At 28.4% G+C, this 21,772-nt stretch overlaps 1 protein-coding gene and 1 long non-coding RNA gene across 4 annotated transcripts in view; one reads left to right on the top strand and one right to left on the bottom strand.

Annotated features, from left to right (window-relative positions):
• Positions 1-21,772, bottom strand: part of LOC107445120 (potassium/sodium hyperpolarization-activated cyclic nucleotide-gated channel 2-like) — a 627,568-nt gene that overhangs the window by 200,150 nt on the left and 405,646 nt on the right. The window lies entirely within an intron of this gene.
• The window catches only part of LOC139425223 (uncharacterized), a 14,801-nt gene continuing 7,060 nt past the window's right edge, over positions 14,032-21,772 (top strand). Inside the window, exon 1 of the long non-coding RNA XR_011636499.1 lies at positions 14,032-14,304. This is a non-coding gene — a long non-coding RNA (uncharacterized lncRNA). The remainder of the gene's footprint in view (positions 14,305-21,772) is intronic.

Below are 21,772 nucleotides of genomic sequence, written 5' to 3'. Positions count from 1 at the left end.
GACAAACAGCTTTTTTCACTCAATGTAATCGGGGAGTTCTCTCTCCGTACCAGGTACCAGGGTTGGAACCAGGATTAATGGGCACTTTTATCAAGCAACTTCTCTGATTTTGATTCCTAACAGTGACTAAGTAGTTATTCACTCATATTTATTTTATTATACGTTATAATATGTTCATTTGCGTATTGGATATATCCTAGTGCTTTGGTAGAAATATGCATTCTCACTTAAGTAAAATTAATAATTATGGAGATTTGACGAAAAGTTCATTCGTGGGATATTTTAGGAAACGGTTTTGTCAACAGGTTAGGAAATTTTGCGAGCTTTGCATACTTATTTTTTGTTACACTGATATCGTATTAAAATAATATGACTTGTAATGGAATTGTTGCACCCGATTCAGGCCGCACTGATTTTAATTACTCATTTTTTTGTTTTATAAACGTCGTTGAACACCCGACCCAATTTTGAATTTACGACTACATGTTCAACTCCGTAGTCTTGTAATTTTGAACTCAATCTAGAAGCCAAGAGAAGTCCTATAGCAGGTATTGGGAGAAACTTAACGTTTCGATGGAACTGAACTACCTTTGCGTTACCTGGAGAAAAAAACCTCGAAAACCTCCCATGGTGAATCTGGCGGTAAAGTAACTCTAACCCATGACCCGTCTAACACTGAGTATATTTTACGTCATCACGGTGGTCAGTGCGAGCCAGGTACGGAATCTGTATCGACCAGTATCGCTGAGATTCGAACTCGGATTACCTCATTGGGAAGCAAGCGTTCTATCCCCTGAACCACCATGACTCGAGACCACACTGATTAAACTATTTTATTTTTATTAATGACAATGTCTAACAAAAGCGAAAACTCATGCTACTAGGACGCATGTTATTAAGACAAAATATATACTATGTTAAGAAGCATTATAAATTAAGGACAAGTTTGACAACTAATTTTTATTTGGTGTTTATCCAAGTAATGATTATAAATAAACTTCTTATTTTCGTATAATTTAAAATACGTTTAGTTTGGAAAAAGTTTTTAATATTTTCTTTCAGTTTTAATTCAAACAAAATATATTTTTATGGAAAATATGAATGTGAATGGAGTATATGAATAAGCATTTTTAAAGTTACATATTTTATTTTAAACAAGTTTTTAAACTAAAATAAATAAAGTTGAAATAATGAAATAGATTATGGGGAAATAGTTTAATAGTAACTAAGTCGTGCATCAAAAATTATCATATAGTGATGAAAATAGCTTAGATTGATAGATAATTTTTTGGAGCGTTATAATATATTTAAAGTAAAAAACTATTTTGCAACAAATAATTTGCAGTTTTTTGTCGTATAAGAGCGAAATGTTGTTGCAATTGAAATAAAAAATTATAATTTATTTTACTAATTCCCGTCTCAATTTTTGATTTTTAAACTTGGTTTATCAGAACACTATGAAAAAGTTAATTTTGTTGTAAGTAGATATTTTAATATTTAAATGTATCTGAAAATTTAGATTTGATCAACAACTGATCAGTTTTTATTCTTTCCACTTTTTTCAACTGTAAAAATGTAATTTTTTTTTCAAACAAAGTTCTTATGAAATAAGAAACCATTTAAATCATTAATTACAATCAGTCTCTTTCTTCTTTCAGCTGTAATTGGAACAAAAATGCTTTATAAAAGAAACTGGCTTTCAAATAACTAATAATAAAGCGATGGAAAGTATTTTGACGAAAAAAACCACCTTTTTTGATTTTAACTTCATTGCACGATTTTTGATTAAAAAATATTTATACTTTTTCGTAAGTTCATAACAAAACAGTTTTCATTAATTTTTGTTTTTATAGTAATATTACTTTTTCCTTATTGTTGTTTCATATTATTTAAATTAAGTGACATCTTAGCCTAAATCTATATTTCTTATTTCATTAAAAAAGCATCTGAAATTATAATGTTTTAATAAATAATGAAATTATAATGAATAATAATGCTGAAATTATAATTAACTAAAACATAAAAGGAGAATTTTCGACTGAAAGCTTAAGCAATAGTTGCTGCATTAATAAAATGCTTTTATTCTATCAACTGCAAATTTTTGCTGGCGATTTCTGTGAACTTGTAGCTCAAATTTTTACTTAAAAAAGTATTTAAATATTTTTAATTTCAATTAATAACTTGAATTTAAAATAAACAAATAAGTTGAAATAAAAAAAAATTAAAAGTTGTTAAAATCTCTCACAACTAAATCTATTATTTTTACGGCATTAAAACAAAGTTTGATATCCAAATAAGCTATTTGATAATAAGCTACTTGATATGCGAAATAAGCTTTTATTAACTCGCTTTCGTATATGTAACGATGAAATCTTGTTATTAAAATTTCGTCCATCTTCTGAATAGCTCAATTTTCAATTGTTCATTTGTTTCTGAGAACGATAGAAATGTCAATCATCTCATGACTGCTGCAATTAAAATTAATGGTCAACGTGAAATTTATTCCGCTATTAGAACTTTTCATCATTTAATTGTCAAATAGAATTTATTTTGGATTAAAATTTCGACGATTGCTTTTCGAGGGAGCTCAAACTTTCTATTATTATTCGTAATTACATTGCATTGTTTGCAAACTTAATAAAAATATCCTAACATGTTTTTTCCTTTATAATAAAATAATACGTAATCAAATTTTATGGATTTATGATTCTAAGAGCAGTTTTTATACATGTGTCAACAAAAAAATTTTTTTTTTGTTGCCTAATATGGCAACCCGTTTCCAATGGGATACCTGCAAGTGACGTAGGGTGGGTATCTCGCTCCTGATTGGTTGTTGAAGCGTGGCATTTGTTCACATTATCAACTCTTCTTTCAGCTCTATTTCGAGTAAGCCAAGCCAGTCAAACATTAATTCTCTTAAGAGACATAATCTATATTCTTTCACAATATACTCGTATCTACACAGAGACAGGCATGAAGTCACGAGGAACAAAAACAAACTAATTATGCATCGAAGTTGCCAGGTGCACAAAACAAAAATATATCACGGTTACAATAAAATAATAAATCTGAGTTAAGTAAAAGAAGTAGACGAGAAAGAATTATAGTGCAACTAATTCGATGTGCTATACGGCTCAGAATTTAATTAATTTATCGTTAATTAACATTCTAACTTATGTAGAGAAACGTAGCTCAACTTTAATGCGCCATTTTGCTGATAAAGATTAGCTGACGCTGACATCATAGGTCACAAGTGTGGGCATATGAAGTCTTCTTCTTCTTGAAGAGCAGGTACCCTATTGTTAGATGTACAAAATTTGAAAATTATAGTTAATAGTACACTTAATAAAAGGCAGAAGACGAAAAGATACATCGTACGTATGAGAACCTTTATTAAAACCATTATCTGTAATAAAATCGAAGCGAAAAAGAATTTCAGAACATGTCATAAAACGAAACAAAAATGAAAGAGAACAGTCTATTTAAAACAAAGATGTTATTTTTATTTTTTTTAAATAACTTTTAATTTTTTAATAAAAGAAACACTTAAATATTATATTTTTATCGGGATAGAGTAGTTATTAATCGGACTTTGAAAAATTTCAATATTTTAGAACACAGTGCAGTAAACTGCAAAACTGTCCGGATCAAATTACGTTGAAAAATAAAGACACTCAAGTGCGGTACTCTTTAACGTAAAATCCAGTATTGCCGAAACGGAACAAAATGTCTGATATACCATGATTTTACAGTAATGATTACAGTAAAAACACTGAATCACTGGAATTAAATAAATATTATTGCAAAAATTACGGTATAATAATTTACGCTATAAAAATGGATTTTACGGATGATGCACCCAAAACTGCCGGCATTTTCTACCGTCATTAGATTCCGATTGGCTTCAGATTTAACTACAAAACTTTAGATTTACTCCTTTTTAAAAGTGTTATTAATGCCATAGAAAATGACGGCAGCTTTTGCAAAAAGTAAATATTTAAAGAAAACTTTCAATTTTAAAGCTGTAAAAAGCATTAAAATTTAAATGTTCTGGCTAAGAAAAATTTTCAGGCTTTTTAAGATACTGTGTTACGGGTGTAATTAGGTCGGAGAGATTTCACGAACACAATTTTTAACCTAAACCAAAAAGAATGTTACGACTGTTTTGAAAAGAGTTTTTTTGCAGTTAATAAATACTTTTTGGATCTTTCAACAATATTTTAAAATAAAGCATTAAGTTTTAAATGCAGAAAAAGAATATCGATAACAATATTCGCATTTATTTTAAGATAAGTATTAATCGATATTCGTTTAATAAAATTCTCATAATTTGTAGTTGTTCACTAGCACTTTTTTAAAATGAACCCACAAGTCTAATACAAAATTTGAATTAAGTGTAATCAAATATTCGATGTGAAATAAATAATAGAAATAAACAAAAGGAGTAAACAATTTGCATGATTTGCAATGAAATTATAACAAGATTTTAGTTTAGTAAATTAAACAATACCTTAAATTCTACAGAAATTATAAAAAAATATGTAAAAAGTCTTTAAATCATCTTAAAAATTCTGGCAAACTAAAGTTTTAATTAAAGAAACAATGTCCATGTTTACACTTTGTTTTGCGAAAAATATTGTTAATTAAACTAAATATGAAACATTATATTATAATTTTAACAGTTTGTCATTAATAATTTAAATTTATTACACTAAATAAGTAAAATTTTTCAGGCTTTTAACATATTTTATACTTATTCATTTATTTCGTTTAAACATTCAAAATATTCCATTTATTAAGAATAATTAGAGGAAAATGTGAAAAAAATATGTCTCATTTAATATTAAGGCTGATGAAAGGTAGTTTTAACCTAATGATATTTAAGAGCTTCCTTCAAGTTTATAATTAGCTTCATTACTAACGAATAATGAAGATGCTTTCCTTAAAATTCAGATGTTTATAAAATAAGCTTATTTAATGGGAATTCTTGTGAAATTAATTGGAGCTAAAAATTTAGACAGAAAAAGATATTTATATCTGTTTGGCATATCTGTTTAACATAAGGATAATGAATACAAGATTTTAAATTAGTGCTAGTTGAATGAGTAGTTAAATTAGTTTAAAAATAACGATCATATTTTTAATTTAGTAAATAATTATAATATACATTTTTTCCAAAAAATTGTAACTCTATACAAAAAATTGTGTAACTATGAACGTCATTTAGGAAGTAATGTCTTATTTTCCAATTTTATATCGAATATAAATCATCACATTATTTTTTTCAAAAACATTTTGTTTTATTTATTACCCTTCATGTCTTTCTATTTTTCTACATAGTTTCCTCCTTTGTTTAAACAATTAGTAATAAACATACAACAAACTTATGTATGTTTAAGTCATAAAACTCTGCCACCAGTAATAATAACTGGAATTGTTTTTTTCTTCTTCTCCTTTTTAACCATGGAGAAAATTTCTGCTAAGAACGCTTGGCATCGTGAAAATCATTCGGCGTAAATTCTGAATAGTACATTGGGTTAGATAAATAATCCCATGAAACTGAAGTGGTAAGATATTTATTGATTAAGATACTGCATGAATGAGATGAAACAATAGTAATTTCAATCATATAAGGTAAAGTAGCCAACGAAAAATGGAAAATTAAGTTTAGAAACAAAACTTAAAAAACCTCAGTAGCTGACAAAAAAAAAAAAAAAAAAAAAAAAAAAAAAAAAAAAAAAAANAAAAAAAAAAAAAAAAAAAAAGAATAAACCGGAAAACCACTGTGGGTGAGTGAGGCAAATTAGGGTAAAATGCATTTCCATGTACTTTATGGAGGTGATGAGGAATTAATGCCGTTAATAAGGAAATCGGCATTTATGTGAATAAAACTAGATTTCAGGGTATCAAGATGAACTGATGTGACCGTCCGTTATTAAGAATACGAAAAAGCATCAATTGCTGCACACTGTTGGTATCTTGGGCATAAATTCAGTTCGACGATACTAAAATTACTTCCAACTCAGTAACATCTTGTTGTCTTGTAATCTTGTTTTATTCATATGAATGCTTATTCCCTTAATAACAATATTAGTTCACCCCGGCTTTATAGCGTGAGGAAATGCATTTTACCCTGATTTGCAACTCTCGGATACTGTGGTTTTTCTTGTTCCGTTTTTCACCTTTTTACTAGCTCAGCTTTCTGGTTTTTTTTTTCTAATTTTGTTTCCCACTTTTATGTTTCCATTCTTCGCTATCAATTTTACATTATATAAGTTAAATCACTCTTGTTTCTTCTTATTCATGTCTGGCAGTTCTTGAAAATATGCGTTTATTTTTGTGCACCCATTGAAAAATTTTGACTGTTATTTCCAATCTGGAGATTTTTGAAGCGAATGAGGGATTCTTTATTAATCCAGTACAATGATATGTTCAAAAGATCAGATCAGAATTGGGGAGTGAATGGCTCAATGGGATTTGGATGAGATGTAGACATTTTGAACAGACACTAAACATAACACAATCCAACAATACTAGCGCAAATGGCGTCGTCTAATGAACGAAAAATGCCGGAAGTTAGTGCGTCAAACACCGTAGCTAATCGAATGCTGTCGCAGCATTCGATTAGCTACTGGGATTCAGAAATTAGTTCCCAAATAACCCTCTTATGTTAGAAAATATAAATGATGTCTCTAAATATTAAACATTCACAATAACCATCTCTAATCAATGGAACAGAAATTACCCATTAACATCTCATAGAGTCTACGCCAAAGAAAATAAAAGATGTGGCAAAATGAGAAATTGAGTCAATGGGTAATGCAACAATGAGTCTTACTCAAGTAATCACTCATTATTGTACTTAATACTCGTATATTTTCAAAAAGTAAGTATTTTAAGTGACTATTTTTTTATTTACTTAATTTAATAATTTCACTGTAACAAATTCTATAATAATGAGCAGTTTTAGTCACTAAGCAAAAAACAAAATGTAGTTTTATTTAAGACTTTGAATAGATATCCAATCTTGAAATCATGGAACAACAGAAAGGAATGCTGCATTCTTTTATCATTAAATTAATTCAATGAAAACTATTATTTTTTTTAATTTTAATGAAACTTTATATCCTTATTTAATATATGTAATAAAGTAAGACTTTAAAAATGAAAGATAAAGATATGAAAATAAAGAAAATGAGAAATAAAGATAATAAATCAATCTTCAAAATGAAAGATAAAGATAAAAGTTCATTGTCAAATTTTACTTTGATTCAAGGCAAAATTCAGAAATTGTTTAAGAAAAGTTCAGTATTTATATAACTGTTTGCTGAAAAATATTATATTAATTTTAAATTTAAAAAATACTTTGGGATAACATAAAGAGGTAATGGAATAAAATAGTTATATATTGTTGTCTTCACATTCTTATTAGCTGGGATGATCCAGTTTTCTCACATGAATTTTTACATTTCTTTGGCTGTCACCAAGGTAAAATCAGTAAAATTTATGGAGGCATTGTTTAACTAAAATGTGTTTTTTTTGTGGTAATTCTAACTTAAAAGTATTTGACTTGTAATATCCACTTCTGTCATTTAACTCCGTTATTATTATGCTTTTGGTTTCGATTACTATTACAAAAATCTTAAAGCTAAAAGTAGATTTTTGCCACTATAACATAATCCTTTAACATTACACTATTAAGCAACATTTGTTGATAAACGTATTTAAATTGTAATCTAATTTTATTAACCGTTTTGCAATTATTATATTGTATTAGAGTAAATTAACTTATTATAGATTCGAATTAAAGAGATTCATTAAATGATTGAGTACTTAACACGATTAACTTCGGACACAAAGTGATGTAAGTTGCATTAAATGTATTAGTTTATTTGGTCAGTGAAATTATTTGATTAGGCTTGTAAACTTTTTGTATTTGTATTATTTGTTATTATAATAAACCCTTAATTTTATAAGATATTTTAATAAAGTGAAAACAAAATGATTTATATACACAAATAGATCGCAATAAAATCCTAAATGAAATATTTGGAAAGCGGGGAACGCAAGCATAAGAAAATAGATTTATTTAAGTTCAAACAGTTTAAGTAAATGATTTCAATTTTTGAGGAAGAGAAACTGTTTATGACAAGAAAATAAAATTATGCCAAAGCATTCATGGAGGTTGTGTTGTGTGGGGCGAAAATCTGAGGGTTTTATGCCTCAGTTATTAAATAAAGAACAATTGTACATTAAAAAAGTGGATACTCGAGATTTACCTATTTTTTTTTCCTTCATTTTTGACGAAACTGCTCTCTAGGAAATTTTCCGAGTAATCATTTCGTCAAATTTACTAAATTAGAACCTCAACTTGTTTGCAGAGAGAAATTTCGTTATATGTATTAGGTTCTATCTTATACCTTTCGATTAACACATGTGATATGGAAATATTACGTAAAAAATATTGATTACATTCCTTCTCCACTTATCATCAGAATTTGAACCCACAAAATCTGCTTGTTAAGTGAACAAGAGCAAACTTGACAAGTCTGCACGAGGGTAACATCTAACCTCTAAACCATCCCGTCATACAATGCAAGTTGTTTTAAAATTATTGGTAAAGTTCCAGGAGGCAGTGGAACTACAAACAAGTGCGAATATCCATTTCGTCAAAAATCATGTAATTTCGTCATGAAATAGTTGTCAAATATAAAGAAATACTGCTGATGGATTGCTTCGTCAGCAAAAATGAGAGTTTTGCTTCTAAAATTAATAAAATAACTTTTTAGATTAAAATTTATTTTCCGAGAATAATTTATAATTCGTGTCACGATAGAATTTGGATTTTCATTATTTTCCTATAGATTTTAAGTTCTATTAAACCTATTATAAACCTAAATGAGTCAAAATGAATTGTCAGAAAAATGCTAGTTTTGATTTGTTATTTCTTAAGGAAGATACTTTAGATATGTCACTGTCTTTACTTCAGTCTAATTTCTTAGTCAGCATTCCATGTTACTACTGTACCAATCTAATAAGATATCTGATATCCTATTTATTCTCAACCTAGATGGATTTCAATTTTGATTCCATGCACATATATCTAGAGTACAATATTGTGTGTGCTAAAATATATTTGCATACATTTGCGGCTGCCCTTATATAAGATTGGTAGCAGTATGGGAAAAGGTTATAATAGCTAAGCCACCATATCAATATTATTATTGATTCTATGTTCGGCATTAGATATGAATTCATTTTACTTTCAAATAAATGATATGGAGGATCGGACTTAAATTTGTTAAGATTTATCAGAAGTATATATTTCAATCATTAATTTCCCATCAATATTTACATAATATAGGAAAATAATTTTAATTGATGTTTTCCTTAATTATTATTATTTGAGTTATTTAAATTAATGTAGAATGTAGAACTTATTATTATTAAAATTGAATCGGTAAGTTCGAAAATGGGTCATCTACCGTTGATTTTTTTTATAAAGATGACCTGCTTTCAGACTCATTCAATTTTTTTAATTATACTGTCATTAATGAGATCTTCAGTTCATTTACTTATGACTTAAATGTTGCCAAATTAAATTGAGAAATATCTCCGATTTTGTAGCAATATATATATATATATATATATATATATATANTGTGACAAGAATAGGAAGGCGGTCAACTTCCTCCATTTCTCCAGAAATACTAGCCCTGAGTATATATATATATATATATATATATATTCGTCTTTAGAGTAAACTAAAATTGTAATTTTTAGGGAGAAAACAACTTATTTTTTAATTACTAAACTTTTACGTTTTTAAATTAACAACGTCAAAGCTAATTTTTATTCTCGAGTTTTAAAAACAAAGTGCAAATACACGAGATACACTCTACCTTTCACGGAATTGCCTACATAGAACAGAATAGGTCACATATTCATATTTTATTTATCTCACAATAGTTTTTGTTTTTGTTTTCTCTGAAGCAAACTGTCATCTGCTCTGTGCAGTAGCTGAAAAAGTGTATTGAAATAGACGTAGAGAGAATTCCTCCAAAAACTCATAAAACTTTTCAGAAACGAGAAAAGTCCATTTAGGTAGATTAGGGAAACACGTGACCAAACGCTGCATTGATCAAGCAGCGTTGTATTTTCTATACTTCCACTAACGTGCTTCATTTATAAGTTTTTTTTGGTACTTTTCTAGGAAGGAAGATGAAAGTTGAAAAAAGTGCGTTCGCAATATCATTCAAATCACCGCTCATTTTCCTATTTTTTACCTGACTCTCCTTTGAAAACTCCTTTCGTTCGTGAATCCATTAGGATAGGATTTGGATGAACGAAGTGAGCTCTAGGCTTACTTAATTCGCTCCGATACGATTACGACAGCAATATATTATTCACAGTTATTACAGTTGGTGGTGGGATTATGCAAATGAGCATTATATTAGGAGCTTTTACATATTTACATGACCCTTTACAAACGCAAAAATGGAACTTTTATTTTATTACTTTTCCTTTTAAATATAAAAAAGAACAATTTAAAAAGGAACCTAATATACAGGAAGCAAAATGAAGAAAATAATTATTTTAAAAGTCTCATTTAAGTTTGAAAACAGATAAAATGAAATATTGAATACTTTGAAATAACATTAATTAATTTAGAAATTTCTTTTTACTGCAGTTAATATTTTATATTTTTTCTTCTATTTTTTACCACGAATTTTTATGATGGAATCAAAATTATTATTTTATTCTCAAATTTTAAATTTACAATGAATGTAATTTCTTCATATAAAAAGTAATAAACTTAATAGCTTGAAAGTTCAAATACTACTCATTAAAGACTATATTCTGATGTATAATGTATTGTTTGTTACATTACACTGTAATACATTTTATAAATATTTTATTACAATTAGCTTCTGCTAACTAACACGAAAATTAAATCCAGAAAAAGCGCAATGGCGCTATTATAAAATGTACTTTCTACTAGTTAACTTAATATTCTACATATTATTCTGTAGGTACATAGTATTTTTAATGCTATGACTATCATATCCATTATCTTGGATATTAACTAGATTTTATCTAGTAAATCTTTTCAATTCAATTCAATAAAAGTCAAAAGAAACCTTCATTAAATACTAAACTCAAATACCTCTATCAATCGCATAGATTTAATTTAGAAACAACATTCTGTATTAATGATGAAAGAACAATGAAGAATTTACTTCAGAAAGTATTCCAAATGATTGATTTAACACGGCTTTTCGAAGCTCTGTCGCCAATAAAAACAACGAAGCAATAGTTTAAGTGCCTTACACTTGAAGCTAAACGATGATTTTAAATTATATACATCATCTTGCCGTGAATAATTATTTGGGCCTTAAAGTGAATTAATAGTTTATAAATATTTTAAAAGTTATTAAACTTTTTTAAAAATTGCCAATTTGGCAAATTTTTTTTCTCCTGGATGAAAATTAGCAAAATTACTGCCTTATTCTCAAGTTTTTGAAAATTTTAATGAACCCAGATAATGCAGCAATCGAGTAAGTTTTTAAATATTAAAAAAATAAACTCTTTTCATTTCCACAAAAATGTGGCTTTTCCTCATCTTAATTGATGTTTTATGCCATTTTCCGAGTAAGCCTAGACTCTAGCTTTAGATAGGATAAACTAGTCTTAACAGTTATAAGTAACTGTTTCAAACTTAGAGTAGGTTTGAAAATAGCATGTTATTCACAAAAAAAAAAAAGCATTTAATTTGACGACGAAGTCTTTGAAAGACAATTTTAATAGGCACTAGCTGAATAGTGTTTTTGAGCCAGGGAAAAAATTTATAATCCATAAATTAGTGTTAATAATCACAGCAAAATCCTGCACGAAACTGAAAGGCATAGACCAACAAAATTAAAATAAAACAAAATAAAACAAGTATTTATAAGTGGAATTAAAAATACAGAATCTTAGGTGCATTAATGTTGCATAGTATTTTAGGTGCAATAAGTAATTGCAATTTGAGAAAAAAATTATCGCTGAAATCACAATCACGTGTGTCTAATCACATGGTTGGGCATGGAGTGTAAACATAACAGCTTTTAGGCTTGGTTTATCATCCCACTGAATCGAAATTTCTGACCAGTATTAAATGGATGCCTGTAAGTGACGTTTTGCATGCGAGTAACTTGATTGGTTGCTGAATCGTAACTTAAATTATCACCGAATCTTTTCTGGGTTAGTATCTTTAGTCCTAAACCACGATTTTGTCACGACTTGGCTGGGCAAATTCGGGTTTCAGCATATTTCCTCGTTAGGATAAAATTAAATACGTTTTGAAATAATGACAATAATTGTAATAATAATTTTTTTTAAAGCTGAAATAATTATTTAAAGCATTGTTGATATGGAACATTTATTTAATTATGTGCATTAAAGAATGCGTATTCTATTTTCATACTTTTGTAGTGAAAAATTTGTCAAAAATACAGAAAATAATAAATGTTCTGTTTTAAATCCAATGAAAAAGAATATGGGAAACATACTATACCGAATCAAAAGGATGAGGATTTTTTGATACATACCTGCTAGCTTTCAAATTTTTCGCAAACTAAAAATGTTGTTACAGAATAGTTTATTTTTTTAACAGTATCTAGATTACTGTTCTTTTATTCAAATTTAACAAAATATGCATGAAAATTAGAAAACGATTTTTTTAAATACTTTAACTGAAGAATGGTTTGTTATTAAAACTGATAAATTTATTTCATTACTTTCACTTAAAATAATTCTATTTTTTGGAATTAAAATTTCTTTTTTAAATTTTTATTTCAATATTTTTAAGCAATTCACGCGTCAGCCAAAATGCTTGACAAAGGATTTCGATCAGCGGTTCAAGACTTTGAATATTTGAGATGCTCGAAGTGTAATAATATTTTATCAAGTGTAGGACATGGTGTGATTTTGGCTCATTTTTTGTTTCTTTTCTCTATTATCGTAATGTTTACATGATGTGCCATTATTGCTATCGTTATCTATGTTATCTATGTGGGACTAATTCCTGTAATGGGATAAAAAATAAAATGCGTAAGACAAAGCGTGACTTGACAACAACATTTCAACAATTTTTTATCATCTGATGAGGATATTTCCATCGTAGCGTCTGTTGAGTTTTTTCATGAAATTTCGGTTAGAATTTGTTCAGTTTGAGGCAATTTAGAATGCCCAGAAAATAACAATGATCGAATTAATGCGTTTAAATAATGCTCCTTGATTTAAATTTAAAAAAAAAAAACAAATTTGTTTCTATTTCCAGCATTTTTACGGTACGTAAATAGGTAGACAGACTGGCATTTTCTTAAATTAACACTTTATGAATTCATGTAATAGAATCGCAGGTTCTTGGTTAAACTTTTTACTTAAAATAAACTTTTTAAAAAGTTGAACAAGTTTTCAACAAATTTTCCTTGTCGGGTAAAATTTGGGCACTAAGTTAGACTGAAAAAGTTTCTTCTTTAACCTACTGACATATTTAATAGGGAAAAAAAGGTTTAGTGTGATAAAAGCTTAATTTTAAACGCGATGTAAAACCTGTCTTGACATTTTTAAACAAAGCTCAATGGGACACTAAATTATAACGTTTCCAATCGAATATTAAAAAAAACGTTGGCTAATTAATACGACGAATACTTTGCTCAAATAATAAAATAGCTCACTTTGTTTTCCATTCATCTCCAAACAGCATAGCGTCTTGTATGCAACTAGTAGTTTTATAAAATTTCTAATATCAGCATCAGTTTAGTCAAAATTGTTGAGTCTAGGTTTTATTTCCCTATCCACTTATAATGAATTAAACAACAGTTAATTGAGATGAAAATTGTTAAAGCTATTCCGATTTTATATTCAATGATTCTAGTAAGTTTAAAATTAAAAGCTCTTCTTAAAAAAGTTTTAATATACCTCTTCATAATTTTTATTCATTCTTTAATATTACTAATAGTCGCGCTTATTTGCAGTAATCTGGTAACTCCATTTTACAACTTCGAGATTTGTAAAAGGTCACGAAAAGCATTAGTGAAACATTAGAGAATACTCAGAAAATGCATTCAAAAATGACGTCACAGGACTAAAAGTAATATCAGACTTTCCAGGAGAAAGGAAATTACTTGCATTTCATCTTACTTCTGTATTTCATCTTGCTTTCGTTTCCGCTGCTATTTCTAAGGAATATGAACTTCAATGGGAGAAATAAATGAATAGTCATATTTTTTAGTGTGAATGGGAAATTTAGATAAACTGGTAAGTACATGAACTTTTTTGTATTTTATGAATTTTAGACTTTTATGAAAGTCGTTTTTAGTGTAACTTTCACCAGATAGGTGTTAGTTTGAAATTTGCACATAGAAATGAGAATTGATTATTACTTTTGAAATTTTAAATGGTGATCGACGCTTTGTGCTCGGTTGATGATAGATAGGAGTTATGTTTAATTTTATTCCTTTTAGAGATCATTAGTTTTTCGGAAAAACTGACTGTTTTCAAAATATTTATTTAATAGCTTTTTCTTAATTCAAAATTTACTGTTGCTTTATATAAAAATTTTACTACAGTAACAATATATACAGATCGAAAAATGTAATAAAAGAGCTTTATATTGTAGTTGTAGATGTATAATATGAGTATAGAATAAGTTTTTTACACATAATCAAATATTTCGTATTTTAGTTTTTCATTCGGTAAAATGTGTATTGAGAAAAATTAGGTGTAAAATGAACCGAGATAAATTTGGGGATGTTTTTAAACTAAAATGGTTAGCTTCCTTGTAAGTTCCCGCACCAAGTAGATAAGACAGATAATTTTCCCATTGGAGACAATTATTCCCTATCTGTTTTGTTAATTAATTTGTGAAAGGATGGCAAATGTCACATTACTATTACGAAACTATTATTATTATGCAGTAATAATAATTGCTGTAATTATATTGATACTTTAATAATATAAAAAGAATTAGATAAGAAATATGTTTCTTTACTTTGGAGACAATTATCTCCCCAAATAATAAGATCTAAAAAATAAGAACAAAAAACAGTAGTAACTAAGAATAATAAGAGCGGAAAATTATAAGAACTAAAAATGATAAGAATTCAAGAATATTAAGAAATTAGAATAATAATAACAAAAGAATAATAAGAACTAAGAATTATAAGAACTGAAAAATAATGAGAATTAATAATAAGAAAAACTAAAGATTAATGAAAGTTAAGAATAATACATTTTGCAAATACATTGATAAATGACAAAAAAACTACGTAACTAATAAAAGTCTACGTAATAATTTCAGAAGTTCAAAAAATTAAAATATTGATATAAAAATTATGTTATATAGGATTAATTGGGATTCGTTCTTTTTACTTATGTTTTTCCCGTGTTCTAAGAATAGTGGACTATTTTTATAACGGGGAAAAAAAAGAATAAGCACGCGACGCAAATGACATGATGATAGATAATCAATAATGAAAAATAGAAGAGCTAAAAAAAAATTCCAGCTATTATTTTGTAGATTTCAAGCAATACTTCCCTACTTTGAAGTTTATAAAGGCTCTAGCTAAATGTTTCGTCAATATGTGCTTTTATATGTTCTGTCATACAACTTTTTAGTTTGAAAATAATGAACTAAAAGCTAAACAATAGAAATGAAAAAAAATATTCTACAATTTAAAGTGATTTCAACGTTTTCAAACGTTTTAAAATGAGACTATAATGATCTGCATAAATTCCAGTGCAAAATATTTTCATTTTATTTTACTAACAACGTGCTAGTAAAGAAAAAACAACGTGTCTTTACTAACAAACAATGCAATAGCAACACTGCGCTTTCTAGAAAAATTTCATTAATATCTATTTTTAAAATATTTACTTTTAGTATTACGAAAAGAAATGTATAAAAAAAATATCTAATGATTAAAAAAAAACCTCAAATTCTTGTGAATGAATACATTCTTAAATAAGACATGTAAGCGAGGTTTAAACTACGTCATAAATGTACGTTAATCTATTTTTATTTTTAAAAAATGACTATATGATAAACTGGTCTTTAAAAAAGGAGAGTATTACAGCGCGAAAGTAAATGTTTTTTCGTCATATTAAATAAAATAAAAAAATAGTAAAACGATCACTTCTAGCTTATTCATAGTATTGTTGTTGTTGGTTATTTAGGCACAAGAGATGCGATTGTTTTTTTTTCCAGTGGCCCCATCTATGGCCAAGAATTTGACTTTGCCACACCCATACATCACACCCGTTTAATAAGGCAAACCCATTCACACATTCTTCCACAGATCGTAATTTTGAGCTGAACCAGTAAATGATCAATCTCCAATTCAGTACCCCCACAGGTAAAATTTGATATGGGAACAGGGGGGACTTTGTAGCCCGACAAATTTAACGTGCACTAGTCCCCACTTACTATACTGGGAGTTTTCGACCGCTTGGATTCGAGCTTCTATTTTCACGAACGTGAATCTAGCACCCTCCCAACCAGGCTATCCCGACGCCATTCATAATGCTTAAATCTATAAGTAATCGTTTTTTTTTTTGTTGTTGTTTTTCGTTTTCTTAGATAATTTCAAACATCTGGTCTAGTGCAAAATAACCTTTTAAGAATTGGTTTTTGGCTTGAATTTTCTAATCCTATCTCTTTTTTCTCGTATAGGATATTTATTTTGATTTTAGATAAATTCATTTCTTAGACATTTATTTTTTAGTACTTTACATTTCATAGATAATTGATTCTGAGAATTTCTTAGATAAATTCCAAATACCTGGTTCATCACAAAATTAAGAAGTTGCAGCATAAGAATCGGTTTTCGTTTTTAAGTTTCTATGGCCATTTTTTTTCTTGTATTAAAATTACATATTAATTTCCAATTTCTTTCCTATTTTAAACTACAAACTTTTCAAGTTAAAAAATCAGAATAATTTTTTGAAAATTCTCTTCCAGGTTTCTACTTGAAACAGTTGTTCGTGGTACTTTGTTTCTGTCATCATTTAGTTTAAAATTTCTATCTTGGATTTTTAAAAAAATAATAAGCGACTACAAATTTTGAAAACCAGAAACTTTGAACGACAGATTTTATTATAAGTAGCGTTAGTTGATAATAGCGCAAACTACTTCTACTGTTGCACTGTTTTAGTTTAAGCAGTCATAAACTGCTTTAGATATTTTAATAGTTAAATAGTGAAAGAAAAACATTATAAAGAGAGAAACAGATCAATAAATGTGATGTCTTACAGGTTTTATGTAAATGCGATAATATCTTGTAAAATGAATATTATTCCTTGGAACACTTAAAGCATAATAACGTTATATCACTCAAAATAGGTTGTTAAAATGGTTTTTATTACATTTTAGTAAATAAAGCTTTTAAGAAAAGTAGGTCGTATCACCACTGCTTACACTTCATGCTTCTCCGAAAGTGTTTCCTTTTTAAAGAAGATTAAAAATGCTTTCAATATATATATTGACATTGTTTTATATGCTTTAGTGGTGTAATGTTAATGAAAGTATTTTTGGAAATATTTTTTATGACTTTATTTTCCAAAGATACGATTTTTATAAATAATTGAAAAATGATGGTACTTATTTTATAAATATAATGATTGTACTATTTAAACTACAGGTTGATGAAAGAGAAATATAGCCCATGCAATAATATAAGCATTTTTTAAAAAAAAAGTAAAATAATTTATAATAAAAAATCTTTATTGTGAATTATTATTAATTATTTCGATTTCCAGACAATATGATTACAGTAAATAACTTCAAACGTTCTATATTTTCCTAAATTTCTTTATTTTTCAATGAATTTTTCTTAATTTTAATCTCATTAACAGGTCATTGGGATGTCAGATTAGGGTTATTAAAACTGGGGTTTGCTGTTTTCCTTTTAATAATTCAATAATATTCTTTTCAACAGTATTTTTTTCAATAATTATATATTTTTTTCTCGATAGTTGATACTATATTTTATCTAGGCTTATTTAACTACTAAGTAAATATTTTTTTTATTTTACTAGTACTTATTAACTATCCATAAATTCTCTTACTACTAAAACTTGACATCTTCAAATTTTGAAACCTTTCAAAAATTAAATTATTTTATTCAATGACAAAGTATTAAAATGTTTTTCTAATACTTGCATTATATTTTTAATGCTTTAGAAAGTAAACATAACAATTTTCATGACTTTCTGAAATTCCTCGTAACATTTTAAGTATTTCGGTGGAAAAATTTCTTAAATCTTATTGAGGTTCTACTTTATTCCACATTTAGTGTTGATATGGTACTTCGAGTTCCTTTTCAGACGTTTGTTTCCATATGAAACTTTATCATTTCCCTGAACATGTAAAATAATTAAAATTTGAAAAGAAATTTTGAAATTAACTGAAGTAAATTTTTTGCGGCAACAAAATTAAAGTCAAATTTTTTCAGTGATGAATTTACGGGTGACGATGATTTTAAAAACTAATTGAAGATTGTGAAATGAGAGAGTAATGTACAATTTTCCTTTGTTAGAAGAAAAAAAAGTTTATTTCGAAATTAGTTGTAAGACTCAACAAAAGATGGCGCTTCTGATTTGAAAAACTTTAAATGAGAATTTACAATTGAATATTGATACAAGTCCTCATATTATTTTAAAAGCATTGTTTTTTAAATTTTCTCACGTTGGCAACGCCGTTTGTTGAAAACATTTGTTACAAATCTTGAACCTCGGTGAGAATTATTGATATGGTTGCCTGAGCAAAACGCAGTACATTTTACATATCTTCTTCCATCTTTTTTAAATTTATTTTTCAATGCTCTATTATTTTTACCGCTTATAAATAAATACGAATAGATAAAAACATTTTGTTTTGTTAACTGTATTTACCTATTTAGAAGGAACTTTGATTACTTTACCATTTTTATGTAGAAAATCGGTTAGATATATGAAAATCACTTTAAGCAGGTCTATTTTTCTTGGACTAAAGCTCGTGTCCAAAAAGTAATACGCAAATCTTTATCGCTGAATATTTTTTCTAAAGTCGATCGTTTTTTTTTTCTTCTGGCGGTCATAAATAAAATTTACAGCGTTGAAGAGACTACTTCTGAATGTTGACGATCTGATCAGTACCATCCATTATGTGCAGTTCCTGCTAAATCTATTTTCTTCCTATTTTCTTATTCTATGGTTAGAACTTTCTCTTTTTAGATATCTCCATAACAACCTTGTAAGTATCAAGGTCGGAAGTAACAAAACTTTTAGCCATCAGGTTTTTGGATTAGAAGTAATATTGCTTCACGTAATGATGGGATTCCTTCTTCTTTTTTTTGGCTATTATTCTATGAATCATTTGTTTTGCATTACATATAGAGTAGTAGTTGTAAATATGTGTTAAAAATGGCCGATTTTTTTAAAAATATTTAAATAAAATGTATTTATATATGAATTTTTTGAATATTTATTTTTTAAATTAATTTTACACTACATTGCATTTTGAACATATTTCAAATGGCAATTGTTGCATTTTATGAGATTGAGTAGACGACGTGCATAGGTAATTCAAACGTGTGTATAAACTCATTCATATGCAAGATGAACTTCTAAATTCAAATATGAATTCCATTTCCCTCCAACACAAGCAAATTTGTGAAGTGTCACCCCTATATTTATTAAAAAATCTGCAGTTTTAGTTAAAAACGGACAATTCACTGAGAGTTTCCACACAAAAAAGTTTTAAAGATTCCCAGAATGACGGTGGCACTTCCAAATTAATATCTCACAAAAGTTTTTAAACACTTTTGTCTTTTCTAAATACTTATCCTTAAAAAAGAGTTTTTATCAACTCTTTTTTTACAATTAACATTTTAATGCACTGCAGAAAACGTGTGTTGAAAATTTGAGCAACGCAAATGATTATTTACTTTATTCCTTCGGTCTAAATATTGCAGTTACTTTTATAGATATTTCATCAGAATAATTGGGTATAACTATATCGTATATATTTTCAACACAAACAAGCATAAATTCAATATGTTAGTCTCATTTCGGAATTTTAACAATTTATTTTTAAGATTTCTATAGATACAGTTAAGAAAACAGTTTTTGAAAACAGTGTTACCTCTAGAGGGTGAGTTGGTTACAAAAAGGTAATGCAAAGCAATTGAACCATCAATCACACTCTGTTACGCACTGAGATAAGGGCAAAAAACGTGACTTAAGTGGGTTTGAACTCGGGGTGATAGTAGGGTCTCGAAGCGTCGGAATCAGTATCAGCAAAACGGCTACTCTTGTGATGTGTTCGAGAGTAACACTTATTAATGTGTATAGAGAGTAGACTGCTAAGCATAAAACCGGGTCTCAATTTTAGACTTGTGGTCGTCATAGGCTACTGAATGCTTGAGCTAAAAGGAAACTTGCCAGAGTTATCCAGTCCAATGGGCCGTCAAATAGCGGTAAATCTTAATGAACGAACTACTTGTGAAAGTCTCTGAACGAACTGTGTGCCTCATATTACACCATATAAGCTATGGGAGCCGATTACCTGTTCGAAAGCCTCTTCTGTCAGCCTTGAACAAGAGTTAGAGTCTCCAGTTTGCAAAGGAGCATAAGGATTGGACAGTAGATGACTGGAAAAGGGTCATGTGGTCTGATGAATCGCATTTTTAATTACACCACGCAGATGGCAGGGTTCGAATATGGCGAAAACAGCACGAAAGCAAGCAGACCAACTGCATTGCAATAACACTTCAAGATAGTGGAATTATGGTTTGGGGGATGTTTTCTTGGCATTGCATGGTTCTTTGATTCCCGTGGACAACTTCTGAATGCCCAAGGGTACTTAAGTGTTACCTCAGATCAAGTACACCCAGTTATGTTAATGGTGAACCCTGCCGGGGATGGATGCTTTTATCAAGACAATGCTCAGTATTGTCGTCATACAGCTCGTATTGTCGTCAGATGGTTCGAAAAACATGACTGTGACTTTACCGCGCTTTGTTGGCCCACACAATCACCAGGTCTCAATGCAATTGAGAATTTGTGAGTGAATTGAGAATTCCTTCTACCACCTCCCAACGTCTCATAGAATCTATGCCAAGAAGAATTCGAGTAGTATTAAAGGGCTAAAGGTCCGGTCATTATAATTAAATGTACTGTTCATAATAATTCAGCTACTCAGTATATATATATATATATATATATGTATGTAATACAAAAATAAATACTTTTGTATTAATAAAATAATTAAAACTCTTTCGGTTTCATAAAATGTCTTTGCTAAAGAGTAGGCGTAGAGCTATTCTATTTTGGGAATTCAAGGCTGAAAACATACCATTGAAATATAAATAGATTTATATTTCAAAGTTCCCTTTTTCACTTCCATATAAGGAAGCAGTAAATGATTTTTCTTAATGCGTAAGGTTACAAGGAATGTACGAAGTGTGCCTTTTTACCTCAAATCTATGTTGGTGTAAAACGTAAGAACACATAGTTTTGCGTGTCCTTTTCATCTTGATTTGATCCTGATAAGCTGTTCCGGAATTGTCCGGAGTCTTGTCCACGCTCCCTCCTTTGCAGGAGTGGGGACAGAAACTGTTATCAATACCAGCCTTCCTTTAAATAAACCTGTTTAGAACGTATGATGGCTTAAGACTGCAATTATTTCAAGCTAAATACAGCACTGATAACAGGGTTGTAGCCCTGTTATTACATATATATATATATA

This window comes from Parasteatoda tepidariorum, chromosome 3 (assembly GCF_043381705.1).
Source record: "Parasteatoda tepidariorum isolate YZ-2023 chromosome 3, CAS_Ptep_4.0, whole genome shotgun sequence".
Lineage (NCBI taxonomy): Eukaryota > Metazoa > Arthropoda > Arachnida > Araneae > Theridiidae > Parasteatoda > Parasteatoda tepidariorum.
The sequence above is the reverse complement of the archived record's forward strand: the minus strand, read 5'-3'. Positions and strand labels throughout refer to the sequence as shown.